Source organism: Pogona vitticeps, chromosome 4 (genome assembly GCF_051106095.1).
Source record: "Pogona vitticeps strain Pit_001003342236 chromosome 4, PviZW2.1, whole genome shotgun sequence".
NCBI classification, from domain to species: Eukaryota; Metazoa; Chordata; class Lepidosauria; order Squamata; family Agamidae; genus Pogona; species Pogona vitticeps.
The window spans coordinates 193,116,104-193,137,391 of NC_135786.1; positions in this window are offsets into that span (position 1 = coordinate 193,116,104).

Sequence of the window (21,288 nt, forward strand, 5' to 3'; positions counted from 1 at the left end):
TATTTTAATAACTTTTATAAAACAGCTTGTTTTAATTTGCATCCTTTGTAAATAATTATATATCTTTTCAAGAAGGTATATGTCTGCATTGCAGAGAACCAAAGCCCAAAAGCTGCTCAGCAGACATGAAAATTACACATTTCTATTAATTGTTTAGACATGTGGCAGCAATTGGAAATTAAAAAAAAAGCCAAATGCCTGCAGAATAAAAACAGCTTTCATTATGAAGGTTGATCTTCCCTCTATTTTCCAGCTACACAGAGGCATCCAATATTGCTAAATTTAAGCTATTCTTACTTGTTTTTTTGTGATTGGTTTTTATAAATTAAGTTACTTTTCTCTAAAACGGGACAGAATTCTATTATATCCAAATTTCAGCCAAGATCATAATGTCCAGTGAAGTTTTTTAAAGCAAGGTCACGCCTCTTTGTTTTCAGAAGTCCAAAAATACAGGGAAACTGGGTCCTGTTAGCCTTTTGGAGCTTCATGGCACAATGGTTAAATTGCAGTATTGCAGGCAAAACTTTGCTCATGGCCCAGGTTCCAGGTAGCCAGCTGAAGATTCACTCAGCCTAGGTCGGAAAATGCAACACCCAGGGCAGGCAATGTGTAGCCTGCATAATTATATGATAAACCATCCAGAGAGTGCTTTAAGCACTATGAAGTGGCATATAAGCAACACACTTTGATTTTCCCCCACTCTCTTTCATCTCCAAGATAGCTGAGAAAACCAGAAATAGGTCAAAGCACCAACCCAAAGACTTGAGGATTCAAAGTACAGATTTTATGTAACCAAGAGAACCTGGGAGACCCTGTCATACTGCAGTAGTCGCTAATCCCATGTTCCTTTGCTGGGCATAGGGGGAAATAAGTCAACTCTACCAACATGCTACATCTTAATACCTCCAAGACTCAACCTGGGATTTTTTTAAAAATTAAAATTACCTATTTGCTTTAGAAAATAAATGTCTAAATTGAAATGGCAGTCCCAACAAATTCAAGAGTGAGACAGTAAATCAATACTAAGGACATCTCCATACTAGTAGAATGGCTTGCTATTTGGATAATTTTTGGTGCTGCTTGGTTTATGACATCTATGTGTGTTTTGACTTAGAGCAATCCACTCTGCCCTTTTTAGAACTGTCCCATTCCTTTTCGGCACAATGATAGGGCTACAGGTGGGGGTTTTTTTGGTGCAATTCAGACTGCTCCAAATTAGCCCATTCTCTAGGCCATGTGAATGGTTAATCTGCACCAAATAGTGCTTTGGGTGGTGTTATAATATCTTTTTCAATATTTTCCTATTGATGCAGCACTATTCTAGATAAACAAGATACATTGGTGTAATTATGTGTACAGTGGTGCCTCGCTAGACAATGATAATCCATTCCACTGAAATTGCTGTTTAGCGAAATCATTGTCTAGCGAAAAGCATTTCCCCATTGGAATGCATTGAAACCTGTTTAATGTGTTCCAATGGGGAAGAATTGTTGTTGTCTAGCAAAGATCGGCCATAGGAAAGCTGCTTTGCGAACCTCCGATCAGCTGTTTAAATTGCTGTCTTGCAAAGCTTAGGTCACGAAAACACCCGTTTTGCGAGCGTGCAGGGAGCTGTCAAAATCATCGTCTAGCGAAAATCGGTTTGTGAAGCAGGGTCCAAACATTGTCCAGCAAAATTCCCCCATAGGAATCACTGTTTTGCGAATCGCTATAGCGATCGCAAAAAGTCAATATCTAGCGAAAAAACTGTCATGCGGGGCAACTGTCTAGCAAGGCACCACTGTACCATGCTATGCAAATACATTGCTGTTTTGCAATGTCACTTACTTTATTTAGCAAAAAAAGAGATGAAAGTTGCCTCCACCCACTGAATGATAGCCATGGGGAAAGTGCAGGGAAGGGCAGTGTCATTAATTGAAAGTGGGGCAATTTGGAGTGATCTGAAGACCTGTTTACATCCTTCTCATGGGAGAAAAAATGTCAATCAGTGTGAATAGAAGGACTGCTTGAGAGATAAAATAAATTGCACTAAAGATAAGAACCTTTTAAATGCAAACCAGACTTCTCCAAATTCAGGCCTGCCCTTATTTAAATTCCATTGGGACTAGCAGTTGACTTTTGGCCACTCTCTTCTACACCACAAGTTCTTTGCATTTCAGGGAGAAATGCATGTCCTCTGTAATCGACAGAGTGGTAAGAAGAGCTAGTTATAACATTTCATATACATAAATCTAAAGTAGACCAAGCTATTGATGGAAGTGTGGTTTCTTTCACAATGGGCATGGGAAAGAAAGGCAAGATGATGCCAATTACACTCCTCTTGCTCAGAGAAGGAGCTCTTTGAAACCCTGTGACTGGAGAAAAGTGCACTTTTGAAATTGCTTAATGAGCACAGGTAATAAGGAGTTGATTATGTAAAGGGAATGTCAAGGATGAAAAAGTCTACAAGCTAGGATAAAACAGTGCTGGGGTGTCTCTCAGTGTTGAAGTTATTGCTATTGTAATCTATTAAGAAGTATAGAGGAAAGTATTTTTACATAAAGGCAAGAAGTAGGTCATTACATATACTTGTAGAAAAATAACAGCTTTTGCTGTGAAAGATCAATAATCATCATTTTAAAAGAGGAAGTCAACAGCTTGTGCGGGAAAAAGTGATCAGTAGTGAAGAGTGTTGTCAAGAATTTTCTGAAGAAAATAGGCTTTAGCCAAGAAGAACGCTGGGCAAGTGAGCAGCAAAAGGGAAGGGGTTGTTTAACCCCCTCTCTCCTCTAAAAAGAACAGCAAGGTGTTTTCAAACAAGTGATGCCACAAATAATGATTGCTATGTGAATAAAAAGGAGACAGGGGGCAAAACCTACATGAGAAAGAGCAGGAAGGAAGAAATGTTTTTGTCAAAAGAAAAGAGCAGCAGGATGTATTTTTAGAAGCCAGGGCTCCTGCAGAGGTGTGGGGGAGTGGGGAGGAGAAAGGCTGGCAACCGGCACAATTGAAGGTCAGCTTTTGGTGGTTAAATTTAAATATTGCACTATGGCTGTATGGAACCAAACCCAGATTAAAGTTCTTCCCTGTGGTATTCTAACCTTGAGAGAGAGCAGGAGAAAGGGTGGTTTGCGTTTTCCAAGACCTAGGCTGGGACTCTAATCCAGAGATGGAAAAGTTAGTAGAAAATGGTTAACCATTTAGTCAGCTGTTGTGTGCTGTCAAGTTGGAACCAACTTATAGGTAAAGGTAAAGGACAATTTGTCTAGTCGTGTCTGACTCTAGGGGGCAGTGCTCATCTCCGTTTCCAATGCATATAGCTAGCGTTTGTCCAAAGACAATCTTCCGTAGTCACGTGGCCAGCGCGACTAGACACAGAATGCTGTTACCTTCCCATTGTGGTGGTATCTATTTATCTACTCGCATTTTGCATTGTGCATGCTTTCGAACCACTAGGTTTGCGGGAGCTGGGTCAAGCGATGGGAGCTCACTCCGTCGTGTGGATTCAATCTTACAACTGCTGGTCTTCTGACCTTGCAGCACAGAGGCTTCTGTGCTTTAACCCGCAGCACCACCACGTCCCACACTGGAACCAACTTATAGTGACCCTAATAAGACTTTCAAGATAAATGAGATAAAGGAGTGGTTTTACCAGTTTCATTCCACCCTCATTGAGTTTCCATGGCTGATCAAGGATTTGAACCCTGGTCTCCAGAGTCCTAGTCCATCACTCTATCCACTGCACCACAATGGGAATCCCACAGTCAGTTGTTTGTGAACTAAATAAACCAGTTCAGTTAAGAGGGGAGGGGAGACTAACAAGTTCACCTTAAGTGTGGGAACGTGTACATTGGTGGAAAGTCCTATAGTAGAGCAAGCTATGGCTCAGTTTTTAAAAGCAACACTTTTGTTTCTACAGCACACAAATAGTACACTTTTGGGGTAACAAAAAGAACAGCCCGTTGTGTACGATTGAGCCAAACTAGGATTCAGCCTGATTCTTTTATGATTGTCTGGGCTGAAAAAAAAACCCATCTACCTACAGTTCTACATACACAATGAAAACATTCTCACACACTGTCATGCATCATATGACTTACTCGATTTGCACAGATGACTCATGCACATATACACACACTTGAGTGCTTATTTACCAAAAGACAATATTTAAGAAGCTCAGACCTCTCTGAAGTGCATACCTTCAGAGGTAGGCAATTAAAAATGGTCATTGTTTGCTGCTTTCAGTGGCATTCTTTACATTCTCCGAGGCTTTTTCTCATATTCCAGAACTAAGTCTAAAATTAATCCTCAGAGGTGAATTTTCAGGGGAAAATTGCAAGCAAATCCACCTACATAAACTCCATGGTTTAAATATTAATGTTTAATGCAATTGCCATACCATTATTCTGAAAACCACAAGACCAATCAAGTGTGTTTCATTTATAAAATTAAATTAATTGTGTTTCACTCTCTTTTGTGTAATGTTTAATGGTTGTCACAACACTGTTATTTGGTTACTACTGCCCTCTGCTCTAACCACTATACTATACTATACAGGTACCACAGATCCTTGTTTCAACCTAAGTATTTTTTTCAATGTTGGAAGAGATCCTCAAATCACTTTAGACCATGGATAAAAAGGGAGTCACTAGCATTTTGTTGCTCTGGTAAGAACATTGCATTATTCACCTCTTTTTGAAAGAAAAATGGAATTCTAACAATGCATTCACCTCAGATTAAAATATTTCCATCCTTTGGTAATGAAATTCTTCCTTCTGGCAGCATATCTATACAGGTCTCAGGTTCCATAAAGAGAGGGCCAAATTAGACATCAAAGTAAATGTACTGTATATTTCTTCTCACTAACAGATTTTCCCTGCCACAAATGGCTTTTCTCAGGGATACAGGCTTCAGAAATTACCAGTGTTTACCGATGTTTATCTTCCAATAAGCATTCATAAATCAAAACATGCTAAATACAGTATACATAGGTGAGGAAAAGCACTGTTATTTAAAAAAACAACTCTTGAAGGAGCTAAATGTTTAGTCTCTTTTGACCACACAGGTTTTCCACCAATGGTTTCCTAATAATTTAACTACTGAACTAACTGCTAGCATTACCACACTCACTTGAAATAAATTAAGGAAAAGGCACTCTCCATATACTTCAAACCTGAGAGAAAGAAAAACTACCCTGTTTCCCCGAAAATAAGACCTAACCTGAAAATAAGCCCTAGTGTGATTGTTCAGGATGCTCGTAATATAAGCACTACCCCCAAAATAAGCCCTAGTTAACTGAAACCCCACCTTTCCACCATTGTGCAGCATTGTGCAGCAACCAGAAGATGACATAACTGTAAAATAAGCCCCAATGCATTTTTGGAGCAAAAATTAATATAAGAGCCTGTATTATTTTCAGGGAAACACAGTACAGTATATGCTTCAAACTTCCAATCAGTTTCCAGTCAAGTACAGATGGCTTTAAGTTTTTTGAGGCATGCACACACCCACGCATATCCACCCACCCTTGCAAATATAATTCAACTTTTCTATCTGTTCATCATTATCACTGGCTGGAAAGCTCAGTGAGTTAGATATCTGACGGTCGAGTCAGAGTTTGGGGATTCATTTTCCCACTGTGCCTCCTGTGAGTAGAGACAGCCTGTGTGGCCTTGGCAAGCTGCACAGTCCCAAAGGCCTCCAGAAGAAGGGAATGATAAACCTCTTCTGAGTACTCTTTACCTAGAAAACACTGACTTGGCAACACACAATCATTATAGCTATTTATACATTAGAACACAATGTCCCTTGAGCTGTGTTTCAGCTACATGTTTGACAAATATTTCCATGATATACTAAGAATTACAATTGATGACTCTCTCTGTTTCTTTAGTGATCTTGTTGTATTGTTATGTCTATTCTTTTTCATTGCCTTTCCTTTTAACTTTATTTCAAACTAAAATCAAATTCCATGGGGAGAAATTACTTGATGTTTCTTGCTTCAGCAGCAGCAGCTTCAATAACCCTCTATCACAATTATTAAACAGTACATTGACTATTCCTTTTCCTCTTTTTTTTTTAAAAAAAGTGAGGCTCTGGCATGCACGTTTTTGAAGAAATGCACAGCTGCTAATCCATGTCTTGAAAAACAAGTGTCAGATTTTCATCGGTCTGCCTGCAGCTATCTGTGTTGCTACTCCACTCATTAGATACACTTCTGGATTGACTTCAAACAGACTGCTGTTACTGCACTAAGGGAAAGAAGTAAAAGTGAATATTTAAACTAAGTTTTTGATGTCACTGTACTTTTCAGCAGTATTTTATCAAATTAAAAATACAGTATTTGAGGGGATATTCCTAGTTGCTTTTAAAAGAGAGCTCAGCAAGTATTTAACTGCAACACTAAGTGTCATTCCTTCACAAGTAAGATTGGAGGTCTGTTTCATCCACAATTTGGCAATTGAGAAAACAGCTCTATTTGCTTGGACCAAAGCCTGTGACTGGTGTATACACGAGTTCTGTCTACTTAGTGATTATGTATCAGTCTACTCATTGATATATCTGTGATAGATAAACCTGCTGATGAGAACATAGTTCTTCTGTTGCAAGAACTCCATGCAGGACTGAATAGTATGAAGCATGGCTTTGAATACAGAAAAGAGAACAATACTAAACTATTTTCTTGAAGACGGGGGAAGTGGCCAAAGAAAACGTTACCCAAGGACAACAGTCCAGGTAGGGTCACATACAGGAATTCAAGAGAAGCTCATGCATCCAGTCTCATCAGGCTGTCTGTCTGTCTACTTTCCTCCCACCTCTCAACTATGTTTTTTAAATGCGGTATGGCTGCATTTATTGTGACAGTGGTATGAATAGGAATAGCCATGTTGAGCTATTTTCTAATTCAAAGTCTCAGTTGGTCAAACAAGGCTATCCAAAGTTTTTTTGAGAGATTTCTAGCTTTCCATCTCCAGACAGATGAGGGGCAGGTTAATCCTGTTGTGTTTTTTTTCAAAGCTAAGAATTATCATGCAAAAAAAAAAAAAAAGCTCTGAAAGATATCTTTGTAGCATAAAACCTATCAACAGAATAGCTGTAGTATATTCAGCTTCACAAATGTTTCTGTTGAGGAAACAGATGGTGTTCAGCTAAGAAAGTGCCTCAAGTTGTGCCAAAAGGAAAGCATTGACTGAAAAATGACCTCCTTAATAACTAGAATGATTTCCCCTCAGTCAACATTGTTTTTGTTTTATGGTCCATGAAAAAGGTTTGTCTGATACAATGAACTGCAAATAGTAATGTTTTAAATTCAGAATTTTTTTTCCTATGGTGTCCCACTTATTATCATTATTATCTGTTCCTCATTTGATCTCCGGTTATCCCATTTAACATCTACTTTCATGAGGTAACAATTCTTCAAGCGTGGTAGTCCTCAGAGTAAGTTGTCTATTTCAGTTTGTTTCATTTCATTTCAATGCTACCTTTCTCCTATAGAGAAACTGAAGGTAATTCACAATAATTAAAATACAGGTCAAATTAAAGAGACAATAAATTTAAAAAAATTAAACATACAATAATATGCTAAAAGCACTTTTAAATAATCAAAATAACTATGATCTTAGGGAGAGTCTAGCTTTGCTACCCACTGTGGTTACTGCCTGTCTTGAAAAAGAAATGTCTTTTTGTGATGTCAGAAGAATAAGGGCAGCATCTCTGACCAGGAGTACCTCTGTCTCAGTCTGTTTGCCTTCATCCAGTCTGGCAACAAATACTAGCTTAGAACACAAAGTTTTCTTAGATCTAGGCAGAAAGTAAAAATGGCAAGTCCAAGGCATCAAACAAGAGTCTCCCGGCACTACCTTCTGAGTTCACTCTTTTGGAAAGGACTGGAGTTGCTTCAAAACATTACCTCCAGGTCCTATCTCAGAGAGGTATCCCAGAAGCCTAGCATGGTTGATAGTATAAAAAGCCACTGTGAGCTCCAGCAGCACCAGCAGGGACACCTGGCTCCATCCAGTTCTTTGCATAGAACTTGGTTTCCACCAAGGCAACTAAAACTGTTTGTTCCATAACTAGGTCTGAAGCCAGACTGAAATAGATCTAGATAATCTGGCTCATCCTAGAATCTTGGAGGTGAGAAGCTGCTACATACTCAACTCAGAAAACAGCACATTAGAGACTAGGTGATAATTATATATACAGTGGTGCCTCACATAGCGATCACTCCGTATAGCGATGAAATCGCTTAGCGATGCTGTTTTTGCAATTGCAAAAGCGATCGCTTTGCGATGGTACCTATGGGAAAATTTCACTTTGCGATGATTGCAGGGAAGCAATCATCGCAAAGCCCCCATTTTCAGCCAGCTGATTGGTGGTTTCAAAATGGCCACCGGGTAAACAAAATGGCCACCCACTGTTTTCAGGCACGGATTACTCGCTTTAGAGGCACCAAAATGGTGGTGCTATGGAGGATCTTCACTTAAAGGTGAGTTTTAAGCCCTTAGGAACACATTAATTGCGTTTTAATATGTTTCTATGGGCTTTTTATTTTCGCTTAGCGATGTTATCACTTAGCAGCGATTTTTTCTACATGAATTAACATCGCTAAGTGAGGCACCACTGTATCCTGTATAGCGGGATTCAAGGAGGGTTTTTAAGCAGCAATCTCATCATTGCCTCCTTTTGACATGCTGGTAATGATATACTGATATATTGTATACTGTATAAACCCTAGATGTCAAACTATAGTCACAGTCCTATCCTTACCAGAGAGTAAGTTGAATAAGTCCACTTTACTCAATGAAACCTGAAAAGATTTGTGCTGAATTGCATAATTAAAAATTCAGTATCGGATCCAATCTTGAGTTGTTTAGTCATTAAGTCATGACCGACTCTTTGTGACCCCATTGACCAGAGCATGCCAGACCCTCCTGTCTTCCACTGACTCCCTGAGTTGGGTCAAATTCATCTTGGTAGCTTCAGTGACACCATCCAACCATCTTGTCCTCTGTCGTCCCCTTCTACTCTTGCCTTCACACTTTCCTAATATCAGGGTCTTTTCCAGGGTGTCTTCTCTTCTCATCAGACAGCCAAAGTATTGGAGCCTCAGCTTCAGGATCTCTCCTTCCAGTGAGCACTCAGGGTTGATTTCTTTCAAAATGGATAGGTTTGTTCTCTTTGCAGTCCAGGGGACTCTTAAGAGTCTTCTCCAGCACTACAATTCAAAAGCATCAGTTCTTTGGTGGTCAGCCTTCTTTATGGTCCAGCTCTCACTTCCATACATCTCTACTGGAAAAACCATAGCTTTGACTATGGGGACCTTGTCGGCAAGGTGATGTCTCTGCTTTTTAAGAAGCTGTCTAGGTTTGTCATTAATCATAATCCCTGAATTATGCTTAAAATATATACATTGAAATTAATGGGATGTAAGTTAACCTTGACTGAGCTACATTTTCTGGATTTCAATGGGTCTATTTTAAGCATCCACTCCAATCTCTACAAATGTGAAGGCTTAATGATCACCCAGTTACAACACAATATTGTTGTTACTCTGTGCCATCAAGTCAATTCCAACTTATGATGACTTTAGTAGAGCTTTAGAGCAGTGGTTCTTAACCTTTGTTACTTGGATGCTTTTGAACTGCAACTCCCAGAAACCCCAGTCAGGACAGCTGGTGGTGAAGGCTTCTGGGAGTTGCAGTCCAAAACTCCTGAGTAACCCAAGGTTAAGAACCAGTGCTTTAGAGATAAATGAGTTGTTTAAGAATTGCCACCCTCTAGTGAGTTTCCATGGCTGAACAATGATTTCAGTCCGGGTCTCCTGAGCCCTAGTTTGTACTCTATCCACTATACTACACTGGCTCTCGTGCCAATGTTTATTCATTGTTGTCGAGTAAGTATGCATAGTATTCTATTCCTACTAAATACTGATGGAGAGAAAGCACTTTGTTTACGAAAGCTGAGTAACTACTCTTCTTACTTCTTTTGCTGAATACAATGATTGAAAGAGAAACAGATCAAGGGCAGAAATATTATCTACAATCAAAAATATTACCTGGGTTTTCCATCTACAGTGCCAATTGTCTGCCTCCACGTCCTTCAATATGGTACGCATCAGAGGTTAGGCACTTTGCTTCCCATCAACACCAGGCCACATGGCAAATGATGACGTACTCTGGTAATTGTATTCTCAGTTTATCTGAAGGGCACCACCTAGAGGAAAACTGATGCATCTCCTAGATTAATATGGCACTGATACTTATAAAAATCAAGGTCCTATCACTATTTGTTTTTTTAAAAAATCTAAATTCGAAAGCCATTTTAGTCATAGTGAAGAGATTGTTACAGAAGTGCTAATTCATGACACTCAGCATTCTGTGAACTTAATGCTTTGTTTCAATAAAGAGAACTGTATAGTTTTGGCCCCCATCTAGTGCAATGTGTTTCTACTGGAAGAAAGGAGAACACAAAAGGTTGATGCTAAAGTACACTCCGAAAATTGTGGTCTATATCATTTTTTTCAGAATTTTCAGAAAGTACTCACATTTATCCTTTAGGGATGTCGTCTGGTTACTTGTTCACAAAATTTGTTATGAATTGTATCAGTGATCAAAGAATATACACTATAGTTCCACTTGGTCATTAAGGAAGCATGTGGAACCAACACATGTTGAGGAGAGCACACAGAACATAGGAATATGACTAAATGCAGGGGGGCGGCTAGTTTATCAAGGCAGTTACTTTCTGTAAACCAACTCTCTCCCCAAATCAGGGTTTCGGCTCAGCTCATGGGGAAAGGCTACCCAAACAAACAGTTTTTCCTTTTTCAAGCATTTGCATTTTTATATTCTACACAGCAACATAGAGGGTAGGGTAATATACTTCACTCAGTGCATATAGTTCCCCATACTTCATTACTGGTGGAACAGAGAGTTCAACAGAGTTCACATTATGACTGTATTTATATGCTCTGCAAATGCAATGCTCAGAACAGTTAAGACAAAATGGATCCACATATTTTCTAAGAATACTAGAACAAGACCCTTGGGAATCTGGACCCATATCCTTATTACTGTACAGTATTTTCTTGGGCAATAGTACAGCTACAGCTTTGGATTACTGGATTTCAAGTGTACCAAAGTGTTAAAGTACAGGTATAATTAGGTGGCTACAAGGGCACATTCCTGGATGCACTGCAAAGGCTCACTTTAGCAGGAGTGATTTATTTCCGTTAAAGTGACCCTTCCAGCTGTTAGGGAATCACTCCAGCCTCACCCCCAAAAGTTGAAGTCCTACAGCAGAACCAAAAGGTCCCACTTAGGCATGGATTGAGGATTGTCTAGAGCACATTTTGTGTGACTGTCGGGAAAAAGATTGCACTGGACTGCTCAACAAGTGGTCTAAATTGTGATATATGTCCCTCTGTGATCACACCCTAAGTCCATCCCAGTATTGAAATCTGTTAGGTAAATCTTTTCTACTAATAACTCTACTGATCTGTAATAGGAATGCTGCACACATTGAACATATTCTAAATATATTGCCTGTCTTATGAAAAACAAGATTAAATCCTTTTCTGTCCATGCAGAAAACCTCATTGCCTTTGACATAATAAATTATCATCTACCTGTGGTTCCTTTTCTGGTTCTGTTAGGAGCCATATATCCAGAAATGGGCATGATGACAATGCACAGTGAATTGGTAACCTACAATTCCCAACTCACCATCTGTATCTCAATGCAGTCACAAAAATAAATTCATGAAATATCATCTTGGTAGCAGTAATGCCCATTGGAACCAGAAGCCCGGATTAGAGTATTATCTAGTCTTCACTGCATTATTTGAAAGTAATTTCCACTGATGTGCATGGAATGTATTCCCAGAGAACGGTCTCAGGACTGGGTGTCATAATTTATAAACTAATCAGGCCACTTGGATTTAAGTCCCATTTTGCTCACTCTAACTACAACTATGAGCATAATTGGATTGTAGTTGCTATATGTGACTTGTCAAACAACTTGTCAAGAAGGAGCCAGGAATTCGAGAAACAGAGAGATCCCACTGGTCATGTTAACTCCAGCAGTACTGCTAGCCCATCTAATTTAAAATGACAGTAATGCGGCATCACAGGTATGGTAAAACAGTTGTACATTATTTGTGCTATTGCTTAAGCCATAAGAGTTTGCCTCTAATATATTAAATATATATATAAAACTCAGGCTGACATCTATGGCAAAAAAAGTACTATTCTCTCAGGATATGACTTCACTAGCTTGTAGCAGTTCTATATGACAAACTACTTAGAACTAACCAATGTCAGCAGTAGTACTCTCAAATGTGTATTTCAAAGCCTTGATAAAGATATTTTAACACTCTTCATCCCCCTCTTTTTTTTCTTTTCTCCCTCTCCACACTTGACAGGACAAAGACCACACAATGTGCATAAATGTTGTACAATGAATGTGCATGTGTTGCTATTACATGTTCCATCAACATGTGGAGGCAAATGACTTCCTTCCTTCATTTTGTGCCTTTCTGCCAAGAGCTCATGGCTGCATAAATGGTGCTGAGTCTTTGGATGTCAGAGACAGTGCAAATGCACACAAGTGGCTCAATATCATCCAGTGGGTTTTGTGAGTTAATAGAGACAACAGTGTGGATTTCCCCATCTCAGTCCAACATTCTAAACTCATACTAGTGCTTTCTCACCACAAATATTATACCAGACTTTCTGAATATGTACCAAGGCCCCAGGTATTTAAACAGATTGTGTTACTTTTTGGGTGCTCTGTTTGTCAGCTGTGGAGGGAAAACACCAGTCACTGCATACCGACTGATGTCAACCTGGGAGGGTTTGACACATCAGCAGCTTCCCATTCCTAGATATTTTTAGACCAAATCTTAAGACCATGGGGAGGATAGCTGAGAAATCACAGAGTTACAGCAGCAGGGCATGCAGGGAATTCAAGTAAATGAGCCCAGAATCCTGGTATCCTAGAGATGTCAAGTGTGGATGCCAGATCAGCAGCATCCCATTTGTTCCTGAGAATTCAGAACCACAACCCGAGACCAAAAGGTGAGCATTCGAGATGTCTTAGGGGCAGGTCCTTGTAATGTCACAAGGCAGAGCAGACCAGAGGTGGGGGTTGTTGTTATTTTTAAATGGTTGCTATGGCTCCATTTCTGCAGTTCATGGATTTGCAATGCTGACACTCAACTCCCTGCCGTTTCCCAAATGGCATGATGAACCCTACCTTTGGTGTATCAGAAAACCCAGGAGCAAGAATAGAGAGGACTGGGAAGGATCCAGTGCAGTGGAGAGTGTGTACTTGGGCCCACTGTGCCCTTTGGAGCAACATACATGAAAACAACCTCACAGTGAGTCAATGAGCCTGTAGCCAGTGAGGAAGGAGTAGACAGAAGTACCCAGGTTACCTCACATACATATAAAAGAAGCAAAAACCAAACAAACGGTGTCCTCCACTGCTGCTAATCATTATTTTTTTCTTCCTGCCTGGAAACCCAGAGAAGCATGCATTCCCTGAGACTTCTGCTGACACCACTGATTTGCCAATTTTGGTGAAAATATATACCATATACAACTAGGTTGCCACAAAGACACTACAGTGATATCACCAATTCAGAATCATTGCCCTATCTGATGGATATATGAAAAAAGACCCTAAGGTCATGATTAAAATGGGGGGGGGGATGCTTACTTAAAGTAGTATGGCTATACCCGTCCATCTATCTGCTCAGACTATGAGCCACTTATGACCTATGATATCCTAGAGAGTTACATATTTTCCTCTGGGAATGGTTCTTATGTGAGTAACCCAAAGTCCTTCCTTCCTTCCTTCCTTCCTTCCTTCCTTCCTTCCTTCCTTCCTTCCTTCCTTCCTTCCTTCCAAGAAGTTCACATGACCACTGAAGAACTGAAATGGTGACAACAAATTCAGAACTAGCATTATGAGCTGTTTGGTATCTTAGAAGGAAACATTAGAAATTAGGTCAGGTCCTACCATGGACATGACTTCCACATGGCTTTTAGATGTTTTTAAGATGACTTTTAATGTCAAGAAAAAAAGCAGCAGACTTAAATCTCCCACTCTACAGAACAATTGTCTCATCAGGAGACAGCATTTGAGAAATATGGAACTTGGTCAAAGCTTGGGACCATATGGTCCACTAGATATTCTGGGATGATTGTTTCTATCAGCCCCAATCAGTCTGGCCTGTGATAAAGCAGGGTGACAGTAGCAGTTCATCATCATCTGGATAACCACAGGTTTTCTACCCTTGATCTTGACTTTATGGTGTTTGTTTTGCCCAATAAACTGTTCATTTTTTTTTCTAATTCTGAAAAAAATCTGGAAGGTAAACAATGACAGTTTGAGTTAAAAAAAGAAAAAAACTAGTGTGACAATTTGTATTGTGACAGTCCCACCTTCATAAGAGAGAATACTCACAATCCACTTAATCTTTTAACTTGAAAAAACAATGGCTTATAATTGACGTGTATTATAATATTTAGCTGTACAGTGAATGACAAATGTTCCTTCTGCCAATCTCAGGTATGTGATTTTACCATGCAACAGTCATAACTCAGTGTTGAAAGACAGCTCTGGCTAGGTATGGTTTAATAGCTTATCTGCTCCATTACAACAAACACAATAGATACTCAGAATCTGAAAAGCAAACCTTTTGTTATAAATACACAGAAAAACATGTCTGCCTTTAGTGGTGCACCTAATTACCTAGAATTTGATCATGAACCTATAGATCAAAGCCATCTTCTTGTCCAAATTTGGAATACAGAACAAACGTCAATTTTATAAGATTTTAGGCAGAGGACTCATTGGATAAGAATTTGTAAGAAGAAAAATGACAATACAGAAGTGACTACCTGTGGGAGTAAGGAAAAGATCTAAAGCTGTTCCTTCAGAAAGCAGCTGTTCCCTGTTGCTAAGAAAACTTTCATCCCCCTCAGTTTCTAAGTATATACTCTGAAGTATATATTAGGGCTTGCAAATGGAGACACCTCTAGCTGTACAACATCTTGATGTGTTTTTTTTAATTAAAGTAAAATCTCAATGAGAATGAAGGAATCTGTCTTGGCACCATGGCCATTAGATATCAGGTGTCAGAAAAGTTACTATTCCACCAATAGGCTTAATTCTCCATAGAGACAAAACTTCAAGCAATTAGTTGCAGTACACAAAAGCTATAACAATAGTAAATCAATCCAAATATATTTTGCAGCTATGCTGAGCAAGTCTTGGCAAAAAAGTAACCACATATAATCAAAGCAGGTATTCCACCTTCACGTAGACTGAAAATTCTTCGAATAGAAGACAACTGAGAAAAATTGGTCTTTTCTTTTTGCCATTGTCTTCTCCTGCAATAGGATTTCTGAACAGAATTGAATTGTCTATTTTCAAAACTGTGTTATATGGCAGAGATATGCAATAATCTAAGCAGCAGTTCCCAATTTTGGCTGTCCCAGATAATACTGATGTACAATCCCAGCCTCCTTCCTTCCTTCCTTCCAGTACAGAAATCCAAAAGTGACTGAGAAAATAGTTAAAAACAAACATTGGTAATAACGCAATAAAGGATTCCTCCAGATGGGGCATTCTGTTCCACCAAAAAAGTATCTGATTGCTCCCAAAGGCTTTCCTTCTTGCTGTCCAGATAAGGTAAGGTTTGTCTCTGTGTAACCAGTAACAGTGACAGGAATCCATGACAAAATGTCCGTCCTACAATGCAAGGTTTATTTCTTTTCCTGGATTGTCCTAGTGGACACAATTTAGTGTTATGGCACTTTTTAATTAATTTCTGAGGTCATAGCTAGGTCAGACATTTTCAGCTATTCTGTTTTATCTTGTATTTTTATTTGTTGTACTCTCTCTCTCTCTCTCTCTCTCTCTCTGTGTGTGTGTGTGTGTGTGTTGTAGAGGGGTTGCCTCTCCAGTAGGAAAGTTGAAATCAGCACAGCTCTCTCTCTCTCTCTCTCTCTCTCTCTCTCTCTCTCTCTCTCTCTCTCTCTCTCTCTCTCTCTCTCTGTGTGTGTGTGTGTGTGTGTGTGTGTGTGTGATGGAGGGGTTGCCTGTCCAGTAGGAAAGTTGAAATCAACACAGCAACTGGCAGACACAAGTGGCATTCTGCCTCCTCTCTTTCCATCACATGAAACACTCATTGTGTATATGCATTTGTGTGTGTGTGTGTGTGTGTGTGTGTGTGTGTGTGTGTGTGTGTGAGAGTGTGATTTATAATGATTATAGCATTACTGCCTGCTTGTCTGCCTGACTATAAAAGCCAATGGGTTAGCATTAATAATATACATGTATATGTCTCTGGTTTAGCAGCCAGAGGTTGGGAGTTTGATTCCCCACTGTGTCTCCTTGACAGGGGCTACATTCAATATCCATACAATCCCTTCCAGCTCTACAGTTCTAAGATTATTTTTTCTGCCTTGTCCCCCCCCTTTTGCATCACAGTAAACGTCAATCAATCATATCAAACAAACAAACAAACAAACAAACAAAGAGTTAATGCAAATTGGCTCATATGGTAAAGCCCAATTTTATATTAGTAAATGTAGTTTAACCTGTTCTTTTTAAAAAAAAAACACACAAAACCTCACACTGCATTAAAGCATTTCAAAACAACTTAAAATTATATAATAAAGGAGTATCAGTGAAAAGTATGGCATCCTAGATTAAAAGCCTGTTTCTCAGAGGTCTACTCAGATCTGTTCAGTTGCCAAAACCTATAGAAAATCTTTGCCTATTAATAGAAGGAAGAGGAGGAGGAGGAGGAGGAGGAGGAGGAGGAGGTACAGCTTAGCCTCTTCTGGAAGGGGGCTTTTTACTAAGCATTGGCCATTCTCAGGGATGATACGAGTTTCAGCACACCAATATCTAGGGAGCCATGGCTGGGAATAACTGGGAATGGAACACTGGTTCAGAAATGACTAGAATCCTATTACATAGCTAGTTACTGCTCTGGTAAGAAAAAAAGGGCTAACTGTAGCAGTAAATTGACTCTAGTTGATGCTTGTATCTGTCATTGTGCACCCACTCAGGTGACCAGTGTAAAATAGAGAGCATAAAAATGACTTGATAATGAGTGGGAATTCAGAACTGCAGTTTATGACACTACACTCATGCCAGTGCAATCATCCAACAGGCATCTGGCCAATGGTTTCTGCCAGATTATACCATCCAGCTTCAGCATCTTGTCTCTAACGCTGATCTGCTTACAATTACTGTGCAGATAAATAACTCTGACTATTAAAAAGGGCACACAAATGATTATCAATATCTGACAAAGATAGGAGCCTAAACTCAACATTACCTTGGCATTTATTACCTGGAGTCTTCTACACTGCCCAAAAACTGGACCCAGAGCCCTTTGGAATGGTTGAGGACACTGAGGCCTGCATTGGGATGAAAGGATAATTCCCATTCTACTAATGCACGTCAGCATCTCTAGAATCCCAGGGCCAATCCTCCCCTTCTAGGATCTACTGGAGGTATCATCAGCCATAAAAATGAACAAATATTAGGAACAATTAAACCATAAGTTGTTTTTATATTTTTTGGGTTTTTTGCTTCATTGCTGTGAATTGGGGCCTTTTTGGGGGATTGGGGTTTGTGACTTGTTTTACTGCAAAACCATTATTTCTTAAGGCTTCCAAGAATATTTTATTTTATTATATTGCTATTGTATTTATTATGTGGTGTTTCCATTATATCATTTTATCGTATATTGTTTACCACCCAGAGAGTGATAACACTACGTATTGAGATGCAATGGAAATAAATAAATATTTTTGCCGGCTGAACAAGCATCCAGGGTCCACAAAAATGTCTTTAGGAGAGTCCACATGGCCTCCAGGTCACAATATGTTCACCACTGTGTTAAGGGAAAGAGGATTCATCCCTTGTATTTTAGTCAGACTATTAACATCATCTGTCAGACGAAATAAAGGTAGAAGAATAAAAGAATGACATTCACAAAAGTACAGAGGAAATGACATGCCAAGGAATATATGCAGTAGGAAGAAAACTCCTTTTATACCTCCATTACCAAGGGACTTAAAGTATTTTATCTACACACTTCTCTTCTGAGGCTACTAAAGGAAATAAAATAATATAAATAAGCCATATTTGAGGTGGTAACACTATTTCACAAAAGACTGAAAACAAGCCCATATAGAAGGAAAAGTTTCCATCTCTAAAATTCTTGAAGAAAATCTCTCCAGAAAGTAAACTAAAGGTAAACTAAAAAGACAAATGAGTACCAAATGTGGGCTTTTAGGTTTCCTATAAGCCACAAAAATGTCAATAAACTGGTGGAGAAGTGTACCAACATATTTGGCTGTCAGTCAAGTGCACCACACTTCTACTACTAAACTTACTGGCATAAATGCTAATATCCATTCTCTTACTGTTTTATAATCAGATATTAAAATGGCACACTGCATTGCCTAAAAATGAGCCCATTGATTCTGGAGATTTATGACAGTTACAAGGTTGTATAAGACATTAGGAGCACAACGCTGAAGCTTTGTTATTAAAGCAGCATCAAAAGATGTATCCTGTCATTGCTACAGAATATGCTCCCCCCCCCCCGGAACAGCACAAACCAAAGCTAAATTTTATTTGGCAAGAAAATAGCCAGAGGAACAAAGCAATTTGCTAATGGAAGTTTCATTTTCTATTACCCCATACATGTCAAGAATTAGAAAGATCTCTGATATCTGTAGCTGATTAACCATCTTTGTACATCTCCACTGCAAAGAGCTGGAGTGTTAGAACATGCTGATAATGCTGCATATAATGATTGAATTTTGCGTACAATGGTTCTTGCTGCTTCTGATGCTGTTATTACTTTGTCCTAATGACAGGAACGTGCAGGAACTGAGGCCAGAAACAGCTGTTAGAGATAGCTCATGATTAGAAGAAGAAAATCCTTAGCTAATGGAAGCATCTGCATGTGACAACAGAAATTTCTTTAATCTCTGGCAGCATGAAAATTAAGTGCCCTGATCCATACTGGGTGAGGCAAGCAAAGCTGCTGGTTAGTAAAATCCCAGACAAAAAAAAGCCAAAGCATGCTGCTTATATACTGACCCATAGTGCTTCAAGCACTCTTGGGGTGGTTTATAAGTTAATTATGCAGGCTACACATTGCCCCCCCCCCCCGAGAGCTGGGTACTCATTTTACCAACCTTTGAAGGATACAAGGCTGAGTCAACCTTGAGCCTGCTACCTGGGATTGAACCCCGGGTCATGAGCACAGTTTTAGCTGTAGTACAGTAGTTTAACCACTGCGCCACGAGGCTCTTGAAGTAGGAGATTGAAGTAGGAGAAAGGTTGAAGTAGGAGAAGCAGGAACTGTAAAGTTCACCATAGCAGACACTCAGGCAGGGCAATCCAAAATCATAGCCCAAGAAGCAGTCAAAATGGTCAAATAGGGTATAGAACAAGGCAGCTTGCAGAGCCAACTTCTGGAGTTGCCAGAGTTCAGGTAGCAAAGGAGTCACAGAATTATAGAATCACAGAGTTGGAAGAGACCACAGGGGCCACTGAGTCCAACCCTCTGCCACTCAGGAACACCATCAAATCACTTCCTACAGAAGAACCCAGCCACAGGTTTTAGCTCCCAAGTCTTCCTGGGAGAAAGAATCAATTCATTGGGATACCACTTACTCATGAGGAGACCTCCCTTGCTGCCAAACACTGTGTCTTCAGTCTACATTTGGTCTTGGAAGTGAGGAAAGGGAGTAGATTCCACTTTTCTGAGAATGAAGAATAGTGAATGGAACAATAGCAGGATCCAGATTTCTCCCCCACCTTCAAAGAAAGTACCTCTGGAGAATATCAGTCAAGAAATCTGGGGCAGCAGCCACTTTAAGTGCAGTAATAATAAGAGGTGTGTGCTAGGAATGCACTTCCCATTCAGAACGTATTTGGAATTCAAAATGAAGTAGGCTTTTTGTCCAATCTGAAGTGAATTGAGGATGCCTGAAATGGTGATAAAATCAAATATATTTTATGTTTTAACTGTATTTTATTGTATTGTGCTTGTTTTAATGTACTTCATGATATTTGATTTATGCCCCAATGGTATTATTATTATTTTGTATATATTATTTTCTTACTCTGTTGTTTTATCTGCTGTAAACCACCCAGAGTGGCCCTGGCTGCCAGATGGATGGTATATTAACCAACCAACCAACCAACCAACCAACCAACCAACCACCCACCCACCACCACCACCACCACCACCACCACCACCACCACCACCACCATAATAATAATAATAATAATAATAATAATAATAATAATAATAATAATAATAATAATAATAATAATAATAATAATAATAATAATAATAATAATCCAGATGATCAAATACTGAACATTGCTTTAATGCTTCAATAAAATTTCAAAAATACACACACTTGGTATATTCGCAAAGGCTTTCACAGCCGGGATCTAATGGTTGTTGTGGGGTTTTCGGGCTCTTTGGCTGTGTTCTGAAGGTTGTTCTTCCTAACGTTCGCAAGTCTCTGTGGCTGGCATCTTCAGAGGACAGCACTGACTTGGTGTCAGCAAATGAATTTTGTAGTTTAACAGAGCCAGGATGGCCAAAGTAAATGGAGGTCAACAACTTAAGCACAGATAAAAAGCCCAAGCTCTCTTGAAAGCCCAGTGATGGAGCCATTGTGAAAGCTCGGATCGACCAGATGAATTACAACAAGAAACACAAAACAAAGTTGAAAAACAGGAACAACATTATGGCATTTTAAAGACTGCTATATTTTAATGCAACATTTTGTGGAACATTTTCCACTTCTTCAGACATATGGGTTAGAATGTAGTCTACTACACGGCCAAATATTCATGCAAGGCTCTAAGAGACAGTGCTGTTTGCTTGTATGTGAGAGCTTTGTCTGTATACCTGAGATCTAGCAGTACTGATGGCACCAAACGTCCCCCACCCTCCCCTAGAACTGAGCCTTTTATTTTCACCATTCTCATGTGTGTTTCTTTTTCACTACTCAGAACCATACAAGCCTTTTCAAAAATTCAGCTGCAGATGGGCTACAATTAGCTCAAAATACTTTGTTTGCTATTTGTAAGACAAATAATTCAGACCAGATCAAAGCACACAGTATTTGTCTGTGTTCAATGTGGAAAATAGTATAAAAGCTCATTTATAAAGCTTTAACCTTCATTTACTGAGCTTCATTTTTATCATCTTATATGTGAAAATCAAAAACCATAGATGACTAAT